We start from the raw sequence: 16,634 nt of genomic DNA, 5'->3' as shown, positions 1-16,634 counted from the left end.
ATTTGCAAAATGCCTACGAACTTAAAAACAGAAAAGGTGAAACAAAACTAGCGTACAAACGATAAGTTTTCATGCATGTCCGCGGGAGTGAACACAATTGCAGAGAAGATTTTTACCTTATTTTCAAGTAAGTATCTTGACTAGAACCTTGAAACCAATCCAAATGTTTCAACTCGGTGTCGGTCACAGTCAAATCATCCTCCAATTTTATTATTATTATTATTATTATTATTATTATTATTATTATTATTATTATTATTATTATTATTATTATTATTATTATTATTATTATTATTATTATTATAAACTATATATCAGTACAAAGCTAATGAAATGTACTATCCGGTAAAAATTATTTCGCTTTGATTTTTTCTAGCCGTAAGGAGAGTGCGTCCCAAAAGCCCAAAACGACCGATGTCTCTGAGCGAATTTATCGGGTATGGAATTCGACCGCAGAATCAAAACTACTGCATCATATCAATCACAAGGCATTAATCTTCAAAACTGTGTGAGGCTTTTTCGATATTCCTCTTGGTTGCTTCGTAATTTTACTGTCAATTTTGACGATCAAAAACTCACCGATACGTTTTACGACGAAGGCCATTGCGGGAGATCAATTTTACAAAACGGAAATCCGTCACACAGTTTTTTTGCTCGGTGTCTTGGGAATCGTCGGGCCAAATTTCAAGGCAATCCGTCAAATCCTTGTATCGTATAAATTACTTTAAAGGAAGCACACTAGCGTAAAAGCGAAGTAGGTTTTTTTCGCTCCTAAAAGTTTACAAACATTTCACGCCCTTGCTGCGCCATATTTCAACACTGTGGATTCCGCCGACGTAGACAGCCAATAGAATTACAGGAGACCTACTGCTGAGTCCCCTGAGATTACTGGTGTCGCGCCGGAAAAGTTGAGTGCGTGACTGCAGTTCTATTACCAGTCAGAATTTCCCGGATTTCCTCGCGAAATGCCGGGCAGAGAAAATTGGGTGTCAGTCGGGGCCGGGGTCGGGGGGTCGGGTCGGGTCGGGGTCTCTGGTTTTTTTTGTTTTTTTTGTTTGTTTGTTTTTTAATTATTGTAACATGCCTCATTTCGTTTCTTGGAAAAATAAAAGGTAGTCAATTCACGGAACCAGTGTCCACCAGAATACGGGACTGTATCGAGTGTTGTCACCGATGACCTATCCCAAGGTTTAGAGACTTAACTTTTTTTTATAGGCTTTAATCCTTATTTGACCCACAAATGACCTGTGATGTTGAGCATACGATGATTAAATCCAAGGCGGCTCTATCAAATCTTCCAAACCCGCTACAAATACTTGGGAGTAGCGCAAGCCTTTAAAAATCACTTTAACTCTGTGAAAAAGATACTCGTGTCAGCCAGATTTAAAAAGGTTAAAACGCACGAGGGTGTCGCGTAGACTTGTCACTCTTCACTGAGATTCGCACATTCAAAAAGAAAAAAAACCCTTGTTTCAGGTAAAAAGAATATTTGTCTTTTTGCTTTCTGCAAAACCAAACTCGACGCTGGACTAGAAATTGAAATTTGTGCAGCTTCTATATTCGACTGTCTTGACTGAAATGTGACACGGATCGTTTGCAATGATCCCGGGCGATGATGTCCCTGACAAATGAGCTCCACTGCATTTTATTCCCTTTATTGTAATAATTTACTGATCACAACAATACATGTATATTGTCAAATAATGAACCAGAAAAGAAAAGAGTGGAGAAAAAAGATAAGGTACTTATTTTGGCTTGGTATCTGCAACCTTGGACGTAGAGTGTATTGGTTTAACCTTTCGATGTCTGTTTGGTGGGTTTGAGTTTGTTTACTCTCTTGCTTGTGGATTGATAATCACCAGCTTGCGAGTGGTTATTCGTATGCACAGGTTTAAGGAATGAATTGTATCTTCAGTTTCTCCCACTGTAGAAAAACCTCGTGGTTAGTCCTACTTGAACAGTCTGCAAGTTTGGCTTCATACCTGCGCCTGTTAAAAAATAATAAAGAAAGAAAATTAACAAATAGATAAGTAAATGAGAAGACAGTAAATGAATGAATAAATGAATGAGTGAAGGCAGGAAGGAAGGATGGAAACTAAATTAATGAATGAATCATTTAATGAAGCAGTGAATCCATGAATCAATGAGAATAGGAAGGACTGAATGAAGCAATTGAGGAAGAAACGGATAACGGGTGGATCCTTCCCTCCCTGTATCCACCCGGGGCAGAGAGGGAGTACGTGACGAGGAGGGGCAGCAGAGATTTATGGAAGGATGGATGGATGGATGGATGGATGGATGGATGGATGGATGGATGGATGGATGGATGGATGGACAGACGGACGGACGGACGGACGGACGGATGGATGGATGGATGGATGGATGGACAGACGGACGGACGGACGGATGGATGGATGGATGGATGGATGGATGGATGGATGGATGGATGGATGGATGGATGGATGGATGGATGGATGGATGGATGGACAGACGGACGGACGGACGGACGGACGGATGGATGGATGGATGGATGGATGGATGGACGGACAGACGGACGGACGGATGGATGGATGGATGGATGGATGGATGGATGGATGGATGGATGGATGGATGGATGGATGGATGGATGGATGGATGGATGGATGGATGGGGCGGCCTTTAAAATTTTTTCTGGTACAATTCATTAACTTGTGTTCGGAATGAAATCCTACACGGGGCATTTGGTTTTCTTGTCATCAATAACTTACTATGTCAACTATTTCAAAGATCCAGGCCTACAAAAGATTCCTCAGCCGGTCTTATCGCTATGGTCTTGCCAAATTTCTAAGTATTTCTAAGTAGCGGAGCTCTGTGCAGCAAAAGCGCGCGCGCATCGTTAGTAGAAAGCGCATGATAAACACTTTTGAACGGAAATTCACCCTAAAATACAGTCTCCACTTTTAGGCTTGGCTAAATATATATGTATTATTTCTCAAAATAAGGTTTGTTCAGAGTATCCTGTTATTCAAATAACCTACAGGTCATTATAAAATTGGAACATCTAACTGAAAAAACAGTTTGGTCATCATTTTCGAAGCTTTCAACTTTGGACTAATTTGGAATCTTTTAAGCATTTAAAAATGCTGCAAAATTAATTCACTCAAAGCACATAAATCATATTTTCAATGCCGCAGACTAGCACCAACAGGAAAATTCCACATTTTAAAGACATTCCTGAAAAGCGAACAAACGTTTCAATTTGCAATAAACTAAGGTGGTGTTTTAATATGTGAATACTTGATGAAATAAATCACAGCGTAGAAAGGCAAGAAATGCTGTCAGAACTTAGTTTTCACGGACAGCTTTTATCAGGACGCGAATACAACACTTCTAGTTTTTCGACATTTAAATACCACTATGCCTTGCGCGTATACTAGCCAAGTTAATGGAGAAGTTATAAACACTATCTCAGGTGGTAAACACAATGCACAAAAAGCTAACGGAAAACTGCTTTGAAGGGACAATTGGCAAGATAACTGGCAATAATGTTTTTTGTTTATAAGATCAAAGGAGAGAGAAGTAGTCTTATTCCATAGCACTGTAGCTGAAAGTATTAAAACACAAATATGTATATCCGCAATGTTTCAATACTACTTTTAATGATTAAGTTGATGTGTAACTGAAATAAGCCCAAGAATTTTCTTAAGTTTTGAAAGTGAGCAGACGAAACAACAACTGAACAAGCCAAAAGGCGAATGAAAACACAAGTAACCGGGTGATCGGCAAACAACCAAACGCTCGAACGTACTGCCTTTTGACCAATCTAATAGACAAAACGGGCAGCCGAACAAACGCTGGATGACACACGAGCACAGAAGGCCAAATGCGTCAACAGACAACTATCATTGAAATGAACAGCTGAAGAACCGAAAGGACGGCTATATAAATACATCATCTTGGACTGATTGTGAGCAAAAGCTATTAAATTTTGTATTTTTAAGTAATATTTTCAGGTAATAGTATTTAAAAAGGGATTGAAAAAAGAGAACTAAAAAATAATCAGAATAATATTGTTCTGTTGCCTTTACGCCCTTTGTTGTTATATACATATAGCAAGAAAAGGTTTTTGAAGAAAATGACTTTAATTTAAAAATGTTTCTTTTTAGAAATTCTTGTGGATCAGATCAATGGAGAAGGCAGAAGACTTTCTCGTTCACTCGGTCGTTCAGCTGTTCATCTCGATTCGCGAGTTTGTTCACTCCGTTTTTCGTTCGTTCGTTTTCACCGATGAGTGCTCGGTGGACCGTTTGATCGTTAACTCGGTCATTCGGCTATCCGTTTGCTTTACTGGTTATTCGTTCGCTCGTTCTTTCGCTTGCACGTTCGTTGCGTTTCTAGTTTCTTCAGTTGTTCCTCCGTTTGCCCAGTTCTTCTTGCTATTCATGGGCATAAACTTATTATAAACAATTAAATTTAACCGATTAAAAGTTGTATTAAAACATTACGAAGTAGTTTCTTCAAGTTTTAATACTTATGACTGTCATGCCACGGAGAAATACTTCTTCTTTCTCCATTGGCCTCAGTGGTCCACAAAAACAATAATAAGCCCCGGAAGTGAGCAACTCGGCCAACAGAACTAAAAAGTAGATTAAAACCTAAATAGCTAAGCTATAAACTTTGAGTCAGTTTGTGAACAAAGTCACCAAAAACAACCCAATGTCCAGCTTAACACCTCCTAATTTAGGAAACTTCACTTCGATGAAGGACAAAGTCTTGATCTGTAGTAACTGCTCCTTGATCTCTGGTTTATAATCTCCGTATCCTCTGCAGGCCTCCGTAAAAAAGACGGTTCACAGTAAAGATGTTATCCACTTTTTGCCTCTCAGTATCCATGGCATCGTCCTTTTCTTGTTCTTTGGTATTTCTGTTTTAATTTTTCGTTTTCCCCGGCTTGACATCGAACATTTCTTGAGGCCAGCCGTGCACTATCCTGTAGCTCTAAATTTGCAAAGCCACACAGGAAGCTTCTGATGAACTAATTACCCTAATGGAATGCAAATGGCTCGCTGTTCTCTGAGCAGAACTTTCTTTAGCGCTTCTTTGTTTTTATCATTTTCTCTTGACATTGAACCGCATTGCTTGAGGACTAAGAGTGTATTCTCTTGTAACTCCATGTCTACGTAGCAACGTATGGGGAAAACACTTGTTTAATGTTAACCGCGTGCTTCTGTTTCTGAGCAAAACTTTCCTTTAGCGCTTCTTTGTTTTGATTTTTATCATCTTTCCTCGACATTGAACATTGTTTGAGGTCTAAGCGTGAATTCTCTTGCAGCTCCACGTTTACGTAGAAACGGGTAGGGAAAACACTTGTTTAATGTTAGGGTGCTTCTGTGTCCTACTATACCATTCCTATCGTCCGTAAAATTTAACTGAAACAAGCGCTATAGTCAGTCTAAACAAATAAAACCGGGTGTTAAACCTCATAAAGAAATGCTAAAGAAAGTTCTGCTCAGGGAACAGCACTTTCTCATTTCCATTCCCTAAGGGTCAGAGAAAAGCACGTGCACCATTCCAATTTCTATTTTACCAGCAAAAATGCAAGCTTTCGAGCTTAAAAGTAAGTCACAAGGACAAAACATTCATTGTAATCTAAGTAATTATCTTTTTTGTGGGAACCTCAACTCTTTTTTTCAATTTGAACCATTCCCATCCTTGCCATAGATGCTTGCTTCTATTCCTACCAAACCATTGTTATAATAAGTCAAAACAAATAAAAAAGGCGCCAAACAAAACAAAGAAAGTTATAATAGTCCGAGAACACCGACTTTTTATTAGCATTACATCTGAGCACCACGGCAGCTTAGAAACATCGTGTTGAAGGGTCGATGGCGTACAAGCTTCCCTTACCGGTTAGCCACGATGATTAACAAATCAATACAAACTTAGAATATTCTCTCTTCCATACGGGGGATGCAGCCGAAGAATTGAAATCAATGATGTCAAAACATTGTGCAGTATAAATTCCAATATGGACGCGATAAAGATGCCAGATGATCCGAATCAAGTCACACCACAGGAAAGCAGAGTCGGTTTAAAGATTATTTGATACGACAGAGACACTGGAGGATTTAAGATAAGGGCAAATTCATAGGGTGAATTAGATTTTTATGGGGCAAATAAGTCAGACAAAAAAGTTCATGCATTTAAGATCGAACTGACCAACAGGCTCGATCTTTTTGACCGGACCACCTGATGAGAATGTTCACTTGTTGAGTCAAAACCATGGTAAAATTAAAACGAAGTACCTTTATTTGTACATAAAATATTTCTAGAACACTGACCAAGAGGACAATATCACCGGAGTGATTTTTTCACGGGGATAACAACGTGTAATTCACCGGTTTTAGCGATTTTCGAACACACGGTGAGTTCTCCGCACGTATTACTCTTGAAGCCAACGTACTACTCGAACAGTAACAACAATCAATCACCTTAACTGGATTCCATTTTACAAAGAAGTACATATCGATCGATGTGCTCTGGTCTACAGAAGGATCATAAACGCATCCCTGAGAACAAACTCTGACACCCACTCAAGAAACAACAGATATTGTATTGATTGTGCCCACACCACAGAGGGGAGATTTACCTTTATAGTAGGGACTGTAAAAGATTGGAACAACTTATCCCAATCTCTAAGAACAAAGATTTAGTCCTTGACAGAAAGATAAAATTATTGAATACGATATTAAACTCTCAGAAGACAAAGGGATCGTCTGCTATAACATAAGACACTAGCGATCTTACTCGCGATATTTTATGGTGTCGCAATTATAATTACCCCCATGGAATCAAGTTTGAAAATTGATAGCTTTATGTTATCGTTATTTCGATTTTTGTTGACCATTTTCAACAATTTCAACTTTTATTATCAGTTGATAATTGATTGCTAGAAATGTTTTCCTGTAAATGTTTTTTTGTAAATACTAACTATATTTTAAATATGATTTGATTTAATTTTTACTTTTGAATCGTCAGTAATTTTAGGTACTGCTTACATGTTACCCTCTTCAAATAAAGTCATACCTTAAACACGTTTCGTTGAAAACACGTTTTGAAATCGAGCCAGATTCGAATGCAAAAAAAGGATTGTGCTCACAAAGGGCTTCATGAAAGATCATATAAATAAAAATGTTTGTAGAAGCTACTGTCACTCATTTTTAACTCGTGAATGCGCGCATCGTAATGAACGAGTTATCGTTATATGGGCAAATTGTCATTCGCTCGCTCGTTCCGGCGATCAGTTGTAAACTTGTAAACTTGAGAGTGTCGTCCAAGTCAACAGGGATTTCGCACAAAATGGAAGGTCAAAATACGATGGAGAAACGTCTGACGGCGTCCCCTGCTCATTCGCGCATTGTTTTTTGGCGGTCTGAAGTAATTAGACCGTAAAAGTCGTAGCGCCACGGGTTTTTTTCGCCTTTAAAAGCCAACCATTTCAAAGGCACCAAACAATTTTCAAAATTAAACATTCTTAATACAAAACTACTCAAGGAGCTCAATAATCTTGCTTAGGGGAACGGCTTAAAATCTAAGCGGCGTAGGATGCGGAATAAAATGCCCGTGAGGCCTCCTCAGTAAGCCTTTATGGTTTATATTTCGAGTTCTTTGCTTACCAAACACACTGATGTTTTATACCTTGTCATTATTTACTTCTGCATTCAAGAGTTGGTTCAGGGGAGCCTTTGATTTAAATGTGGTTTAGTTTTGTTTAAAACTGCTCTACTAGGGGAACAGAATTACAATGAATGTTTTGTCGCTGTGACTGAAATAAGTTTGCATATCGGATGGTAAAATACAAATTGGAACAGTGCTCGTGCTTTTCTCTGGCCCTAAGGGAATGGAAATGAGAAAGTGCTGTTCTCTGAGCAGAACTTTCTTACGTATTTCTTTATCAGGTTTAGCGCTTGGTTTTGTTCGTTTAGACTGACTATGGCGCCTGTTTTCAGTTGCATTTTACGGACGATAGCAATGGTATGCCAGAAACAGAAGCACGCGCTTAACATTAAACAAGTGTTTTCCCCATACGTTGCTACGTAAAGCAATGCGGTTCAATGTCAAGGGAAATGATAAAAACAAAGAAGCGCTAAAGAAAGTTCTGCTCAGAGAACAGCAGTTTTTCATTTGAATTCCATTATGGTCAGAGAATTCATCGGAAACTTCCTGCATGGCTTAGCAAAAGGGAGCTACAAAAAATGCACGGCTGGCCTCAAGCAATGTTCAATGTCAAGGGTAAACAAAAAATTAAAACAGAAATACCAAAGAACGAAGTAAAGGCTGATGCCATGGATACTGAGAGACATAAAGTTGCTAGCATTTTTGTTTTGAACCATCTTTTTGCAGAGGACTGCAGAGGATACGGAGGTTAAAAACCCGAGATTACAGAGCAGCTACTATAGGTCAAGACTTTGTCCTTCATCAAAGTGAGTGTTTTCTAAATTTTGAGCTATTAAGTCTCTAGCATAGCTAGTTAGGTTTTAATGCAATTTTGTTGACCGAGTTGCTCACTTTCGGGGCTTTATAAAGTCCACGTTCTTTGGATAGTTTTAAAAAACTAATCGTCAAAGCTTGTTTTCTCCTTATTGCCAGTTATCTTACCAATTTCCCTTTCAAAACAGTTTTTGTTTTCAGCTACTTTTCCGTTAGCTTCTGTGCATGGGGTTTCCCAGCCGTGAGATAATGTTTATAACTTGCTCCATTAGCTAGGATGGTATACGTGCAAGTCATGCTTAACATTTGATTGACGAAAAACTATGACGGTGTTATATTCACGACCTGAAAAACGTTGTCCACTAAGTTTTGACAGCATTTCTTGCCTTTCTACATTGTGACTTATTTTATCAAGTATTCACATAATCAAGTCAAGATATCTTTTAATAAAATACAACTTTGAAATTGAAACGTTTGTTCGCTCTCCAGGCATGCCTTTCAAATGTGGAATTTTCCTGTTGGTGCTGGTGTGCAGCACTGGATATTGTAAGTATCTTTTCGTCAGGTTCACATCCCCTAGCACACAAATACGCATACACAAATCAAAATAGTGCTGAATCTTTCATTGTTTTTAAACTGTGGTGTTCATAACAAAAATCTAAGCAATTCACTGACATTAATGCACAGCAGCTCGGTTACCACCGTTGCTGATCGCGTTTTTAGCCTAACTTACTGCTGACCCAATTTTTTTTCTCCCGAAAGTACATGGTCAAAGAATAGAGATTTTAACTTATGCGCTTCGAATGAAACAATTTTGTAGCTTTTAAGATTGCAAATTAGTCCAACGTTGGAAGCGGCAAAACCATTACCCACTTTTTTATATCAGATAGATTTTCCATCGTCATAATGTAATATAGGATATTTGAATATCAGGATACTCTGAAGAGACCTTCTTTTAAGACATTTTAATTCCAGAAAAGAAAACCAAATACTTAAAATTTGACAAGATCACAGCGATAAGACGCCGAGGAATATTGTAAATTCAACGTCCGTAGATAGTTTTAGATCAAAGTTGCTTGATAGCTTTTAATAGTCTACCGTATTAATTTTATGCAGTTTTCACACTTTTAAGCTCTTGGAGTTTTAACATTATGATCGTTATTATTAATTGATCAGTTAGTGTGATATTTTGCGATTTTACCAACTTAATTGATTGTAGATGTAGATGTAGAGGTAGATGAATCTTTTGAAATACTTGAGATAGTAAGCTATCGAAGGCAAAAAGCAAATCCAAAACCAAAACAAAATAACTCGCGTAGGATTTCATTTCGAACACAAGTTCATGAATACTACAGGGAAAAATTTGTAAGGCCGACTCATTCATCCATCCATCCTTACATATACCTCTTCTCCCCCCCCCCTCCCCTCCCCACTTTCCCCACTCCGCCCCAGGTAGTTGCAGGCTTTTTTCAGTCTTTCCTATCCATCAATGATTCATTGGTTCACTGATGTATTAATTGTTCTTTCATTAATTTCTTCTTACCTTTCTTCCTTCCTTCTTTATTACACTCCTATCATTCATTTATTTATTCATTCATTCATTCATTCATTCATTCATTCATTCATTCATTCATTCATTCATTCATTCATTCATTCATTCATTCATTCATTCATTCATTCATTTGTTCATTCGTTCGTTCGTTCATTCGTTCATTTCTTCGCTTATGTATTTATTTTGTTTATTATTATTTTGCACAGGCGCAGGTATGATTCCTACCTTGCTGATTGTTCATGTTGGACTATCCACCACTGGATCAATAAGGTCCAGAGAGGTGCAGCTTAATGTCGTTACTATCTGAGGGATATTTGTACTTTATGCAGATAATAACAGCATTTATTAAGTATGTTTTTTTGTCATTCAAAAATATATACTTCCCCCTGCAAAGGTGAGTGTCTCACTTTTAATCAATAAAATGCTTAACGCTTGGACAAAACAGATAAAAACAAGAGAATTCGGCTGTCTGACTAAATTATTGCAGTACTAATCCAAAGCTCACATAGACTTCGAACCAGAGGATCACCTAGAAACCCACATCTAGGGTTTTGTTAACTGATTGTTTTAATTCTCACTGATCCCATACAATGTGAACCCAAAACTCTGGAAATTTTCTCCAATACTCGTCTCAATCGCTTGTTACAATCACGATCACGTTTCTTCTTGATTACGCAAAAATGTCCTGTTGTACCTCACGTGGACATAGACATGATTGGCTATTTTAGCGTCACACCCTCAAACATGTCATGTCGTGTTTGCTCACACTATAACAGTAATCATTGCGTGATACATTCGTTCAATATTCAACAAGGGAATGATTTTTTATTTGATTGTTAAGGAAGCAGAAGCCTACAAGAGCAGTTATCTTTTCCGTAAAAAAAGCGGGAAAAGACGTCTGCTCTTGTAGGCTAAGGAGGCTAAGTAGAAAAATTCGACTGACGACATAAATCTTTCCTGAAGAGAGTGATACGGTTTACATTAAAATTTATGGGAAAGGATTTTCAGTTATTGGGAAGACTAATAATGGGTTTGACCAAATCTCGGCTTTAGTTCTCAAGAAAGATGAACTATTGCGCATGTCAAGGGAATTGGATAAAAACAAATCAGAGCCCCCAGTCGAACTCATCACCTTCTATACTGATCGGACAGTACACCACTACTGGGCTAATATGGAGGCTTGTGGCAAGCTACTTTGCTTTTGTATACGGATGCTATATTGGTGTTTGCAGTACTTTAGTTCAAGTCGATATCACGTAAGCAGAAAGACTATAGTTAATTTGTGAGTTGGGAACAGCTCGGCTTTAGTGACACTATAACCGATTCTCTATTTTAATGTTTCTTATCCAAGCAACCATAATTTTTACGTCTGTGCGAACTTATTCTCTAGGTGTATGTTACGATAACAGATGGGACTGCAAGGACTTGGCGAACGATGGCCACTGCCAGAGTAACCCGTACGCAATGTGACGAGACTGTCCGATTTCTTGTGGTGTTCATTGCAGTAAGTATATATAAGGGCCTGTTTGCCTTCCATACATTCGTGTTGTGTTTCAAACAAAACAAACTCTGTTGGATGTATTTTTCAAGTTCAATCAGTGACACAGGCATCCTCGGCATACTCTTTTAAGAAAATATGTTAAGCAGACACTTCAATTTAATCGTTTTTATATATTTTCTAGATCCATGCCGGGACTTCGGCTGGGACTGTGATAAGAGGAAAGATGAGTGCCATAGCCACTCCTATGAAGCTGGACACCACTGTCCAAAGAGCTGTGGAATTTGTTGGTGAAAAGTGGGATCGGTAAGTTTTGCTTTCGCTGAGTAACTGATTGAATATTTTGTTCTAATTTAACATTATACTAATGTTATAAATAATGTTATAAAATTAAGACATTTATAAAAAAAAAAAAATGTGAAAACTTTGAATCAGCGCAAACATTTTACACCGCATACAAAAGTCAAGTATAACACCGGCAGAGTCAAAGATGGGAAAGTCAAGACGCTTTCTATTTCCACTGCATCAAAAAACAAGTGCAAATTAACAGGTTTGCTCCCGCAGTAAACGTGAGTGTCATACAGGCACAGTCACTTATTTAACTAGCCGTACAAAATAATGACAAATTAGCATATTCACTCCTGGAGCAAATGTGGATAAACTAAAGGGAAATTTGTAGTTTTGCATCCTGGTTAATGTGTTCAATTGATAATGCAAACATGGGATTTGTGCAACGCTTGCCAGCATTTCCTATGCTGAAAAATATTCAACTTTGGTATGGTGAACAAATCTGCTGCAAATTTGTATGCTATTTGTAGGTTTACTTCTATGTTGCGAAACTGAGACAATTAGTACTCCTCGAGCAAATGTGAATAAACTAAACGGAAATTTGTAGTTTTGCATCTTGATTAATGTGTTTAATTGATAATGCAGACATGGGATTTGTGCAGTGTTTGTCGTCATTTATTATCCTGTAAAATATTAAACTTTGGTATTAAGTAAGCAAACCTAGGCCTAAGGCAAATATTTATGGAATTCGTAGATTACCCATCTGACCTATGTTGTAAAACTGACGCAAATTCCAAGCAAATATCAGATTTAAGACACATTTGCACACAAATTGAGCAGAAGCAAATTTGTTTACTCGCGTAACATTTGTATCAAAGGCAAGTTTGTGTCAAATTTAGAGCCCTAAACTTGCAACAGATTTGCTCCAGTTGCAAACTTGAGTAAATCCGTTTTTTCGTGCAGTGTGCGTTCTCTAATATTGTACATTATGGTTCCTCGTTTTACAGAAGATTGGACAGCTTTGCAGAACAAGGAATGGGAATCCAAGCCAAAGACTGTCAAATCATAGTAGATGTTTACTGACTGAGAACGAAAACAATAATTATGGGACTTAAGTTGTTACTGGAATAATAAAGACGTGCAAACGGAATTCATTGTGGTAGTTTGATGTATTTTATTGTTCATTTTTTTTAACATCTTTTATTATTTACATGCATAAAAGAAATAAAAGAGCAGAGAGCAGAGAGACAGAGAGAGAGAAACAAATAAGCAAAGAGAAAACGATTGCCCAATTCGGTCCCATTCGTTATTTACATTTCGTTGCTATAAGTCTAAATAAGAGCCGGCAAACCATGGCCAGTCATACGAGATAAAACATGTTTTGATAGTTTTAGCTTCAGTTTCAATCGTCCACCATGTTATAAATTAAAAAGCCTTCAATCTTCTGTTTAAAACTGTTGAAATGTTAAAAAAAATCTTGTTCTTTTTCTGAAAGTTATCCTCGTATCACCAGCCAGTAAGATTGAGAAGAATGGGAGAATCATCCATTCCTGGGGACTAATGGTTGGTCTTTAAAAATAATGTACTGATTGAAAGTATATTGAAATCACTCAAATCCTAGCAGTATGCAGGATATTTGTCCCATGAACCTAGTTTAATGGCCTTAGCTCCCACGAGTCTCCTGTAGCTCAGTGGTAGAGCATCCGAACTAGTAATCGGAAGGCCTTAGGTTCGACCCCTGATAGGAGCACTCAGATTTCTTTTTTCCCGAGTATGCCTATGTTACTTTCTAGAATAATACATCATTCTCATAAAGAAACTTCTTCCAAATGGCTTAATACAATTTTTAATCGGTTAAATTTAATTGTTTATAACATGTTTATGCCCATGAATAGCAAGAAGAACTGGGCAAACGGAGGAACAAATGAACAAACCAGAAACGCAAACGAACGCGCAAGCGGAAGAACGAGCGAACGAATAACAGGAAAAGCAAACGGATAGCCGAATGACCCAGTTAACGATCAAACGGTCCGCCGAGTGCTCATCGGTGAAAACGAAGAAACGAAAAACCTAGTGAAGGAACCCGCGAAACCAGATGAACAGTTGAACGACCGAGTGGACAGAGAAAGACTTCTCCTTTCTCCATTGTTTTGATCCACAAGAATTTCTAAAAAGAAACATTTTTTAATTAAACTTATTTTTTTCAAAACTTTTTCTTGTAATATGTATATAACAACAAAGGATATAAAGGCAATATAACTATTATTCTGATTATTTTTTAGTTCTCTTTTTTCAATCCCTTTTTTAAATCCTATTACTGGAAAATATTACTTGAAAATGCAAACTTACAATAACTTTTGCTCACAATCAGCCCAAGATGATGTATTTATATAGCCGTCCTTTCGGTCCTTCAGCTGTTCATTTCAATGATAGTTGTCCGTTGACACATTTGGCCTTCTGTGCTCGTGTGTCATCCAGCGTTTGTTCGGCTGCCCGTTTTGGCCATTAGTTTGGTCAAAAGGCAGTACGTTCGAGCGTTTGTTTGTTCACCGCTCACCTGGTTACTGTGTTTTCATTCGCCTTTTGTCTTGTTCAGTTGTTTTTCCGTCTGCTCACTTCCAAAACTTAAGAAAATTCTCGGGCTCATTTCAGTTACACATCAACTAATCATTAAAAGCAGTATTGAAACATTGCGGATATAGATATTTGTGTTTTAATACTTTCAGCTACAGTGCTATGGAATAAGACTACTTCTTTCACCTTTGATCTGATAAACAAAAAACATTATTGCCAGTTATCTCGCCAATTGTCCTTTCAAACCAGTTTTCCGTTAGCTTTTTGTGCACTGTGTTTATCACCTGAGATAATGTTTATAGCTAAGAAAATTTGGGAAACTCATGAACGCGAAAAAAAATGGTTTGGTTATGACATCACTTCCGTCCGCCCGACGGTCCTTACGCAATCCCATAATGCTAATGCGCCCGTGTTTGTTTGGCGGGAAGTTGCATGTCGAGAAGCGTTTACAACAGAAAAGATAAAGAACACAAACTACAAAGTCAATTTATGTTTTCGTTGGATATGTTTACAAACGTGGAAAGGAAAGAAAGAGAGAAAAAGAAAACAAAAAAGTGGAGACGATTAAGCAAAGTTCAAAGGTTCAAAGGATACTTGTACTAGACATCATCCAGAGTAAAGACACAAAATTTATACTGATACAAAGGATACAATGGATACAGAGCAGGGCAGATTCAGAATGGACTTAGCTAATGCTACTCTTACTAGTTTCACATTTCTCCTCTATGACTACTACTCTCGTGCTGTCAGAATGAACTACAATCCGGACAACACTCGAACGTTTAAAACCATCTGTTTAAAATGCAACTCCACAAGATTTCTTGACGTACCAATAATGTGCTGCATGTGATGTGTTTTTTCTTTCTTTCTTTTACATATATTTAATTCCTGTGCCCGCAGTAATTGGCTACTAAGCTGCTGCGATGTCCCCACCAACGTCTACATATTGATTGTGATTTTTTTTTTTTTGGTAACATAAGCGCAAAGCTAATAAGAACAATTTCAAAAAAAAGTTTTTTCCCGACATTTTCGCGCTTGTGTCGTAAATCAACTGGAAAAAAAGCGGATTCGTAACTTACACTAGGGACCGAGAAAACGAGGTTAGTAAGATATTTATTATGTCTCGAGCACGCGGGAAAGGAAACATTCGAATCCAGCGCCTTGTACAGTGAAATGCGGCCCGCATCTGTCATTAAAGTTTCCAAATCACAGGATTATTTGCCGTTCTTTTAGGGTACATTTTACATCAAAAAGGGTATGAAAGTGCCACAGTGAAGGGTAATGAACACTAAAGAATGGTAAAACTCAATTTTACCCGGAATGAACGGAGAGATCAAAGGTTAGTAAATGCTGGTATATTCCCCCGCCCACCCCAATAATTTCACGTAAGGTTTTGTAGACTTGATCAGAAGTTGAGTTATAATAGTATGAATTTTAACCGGCGTTCGATTTTTTAGTTACGGGAAATGGCCAAAAGTTGATATTTTTTTATTTCAAAGAAAGATGGTGTCTATGTCGATTAACGAAAAAATCTGAAACGTGGTTATGTTATAACCCTTTTATTTAAGATTATTGTCATCAAGTTAGAGCTTTGCAGCTTGGACCGTTTTTCCCTTATAACTATTTTTTTCAGTACAAGTATTTTTTACCTCGAAGCGGCGTTGCAAAATCGCCACGATTAGTAAAAGGCAGGTAGAAATCGCGACGAAAGGAGAATTCAACTTGTATTGCTCCAAATTTCGCCTCCCTTGATCCAGATACTGTCTGATTATAGGTCTCTTTTTATTCTTAAAGTCAACCCTTGTGGTTCTAAAGGTACTGATTGCAATTAAGGAAAAATGTGCTTGCCTTCCATGAGTAGTTAATTACAAACAGGCTCTGGGTGTTTCAGTGCACACTGTCTTCCGGAAGGGGGAGTTTAGATCCTGTGTTTTTCCTTGCAATTGACTTTATAACATAACACAAATTAATAGTCACTTCGTTTTACACAACACATTCACTACAACCGCAGCACAGTACATTGCAAGTTTCACTGATGTTTCACATTCACAGAACAACTGAAAAAGCTCTAGGCCAAATTATATGATGATTTAAATCGAACTCACGACATAGTTCCCCTCCATAAAAAGGGCAAAGCTATGATCCTGGTCAGGAAATGTTTCGTCGGTCCACTAATGCTTAGTCATCACCCTGTGAAATGGGCCGTGAAATGGATTTCAAGCGCAAGACTGCTGGGATTGTGACGATAGCTGA

At 37.8% G+C, this 16,634-nt stretch overlaps 1 long non-coding RNA gene across 1 annotated transcript; it reads left to right on the top strand.

Moving 5' to 3' along the window:
• Positions 1–11,415: 11,415 nt before the first annotated feature.
• LOC146465004 (uncharacterized) lies at positions 11,416–12,957 on the top strand. The gene is made up of 3 exons (XR_014868400.1): positions 11,416–11,525; positions 11,704–11,825; positions 12,815–12,957. It is a non-coding gene; the product is annotated as an uncharacterized LOC146465004 (long non-coding RNA).
• The last annotated feature ends 3,677 nt before the right edge of the window (positions 12,958–16,634 follow it).

Source organism: Pavona decussata, unplaced genomic scaffold (genome assembly GCF_977016875.1).
Source record: "Pavona decussata unplaced genomic scaffold, jaPavDecu1.1 SCAFFOLD_158, whole genome shotgun sequence".
Classification (NCBI taxonomy): Eukaryota; Metazoa; Cnidaria; class Anthozoa; order Scleractinia; family Agariciidae; genus Pavona; species Pavona decussata.
Note: the sequence above shows the minus strand (reverse complement) of the source record. Positions and strands in the feature narration are given on the sequence as shown.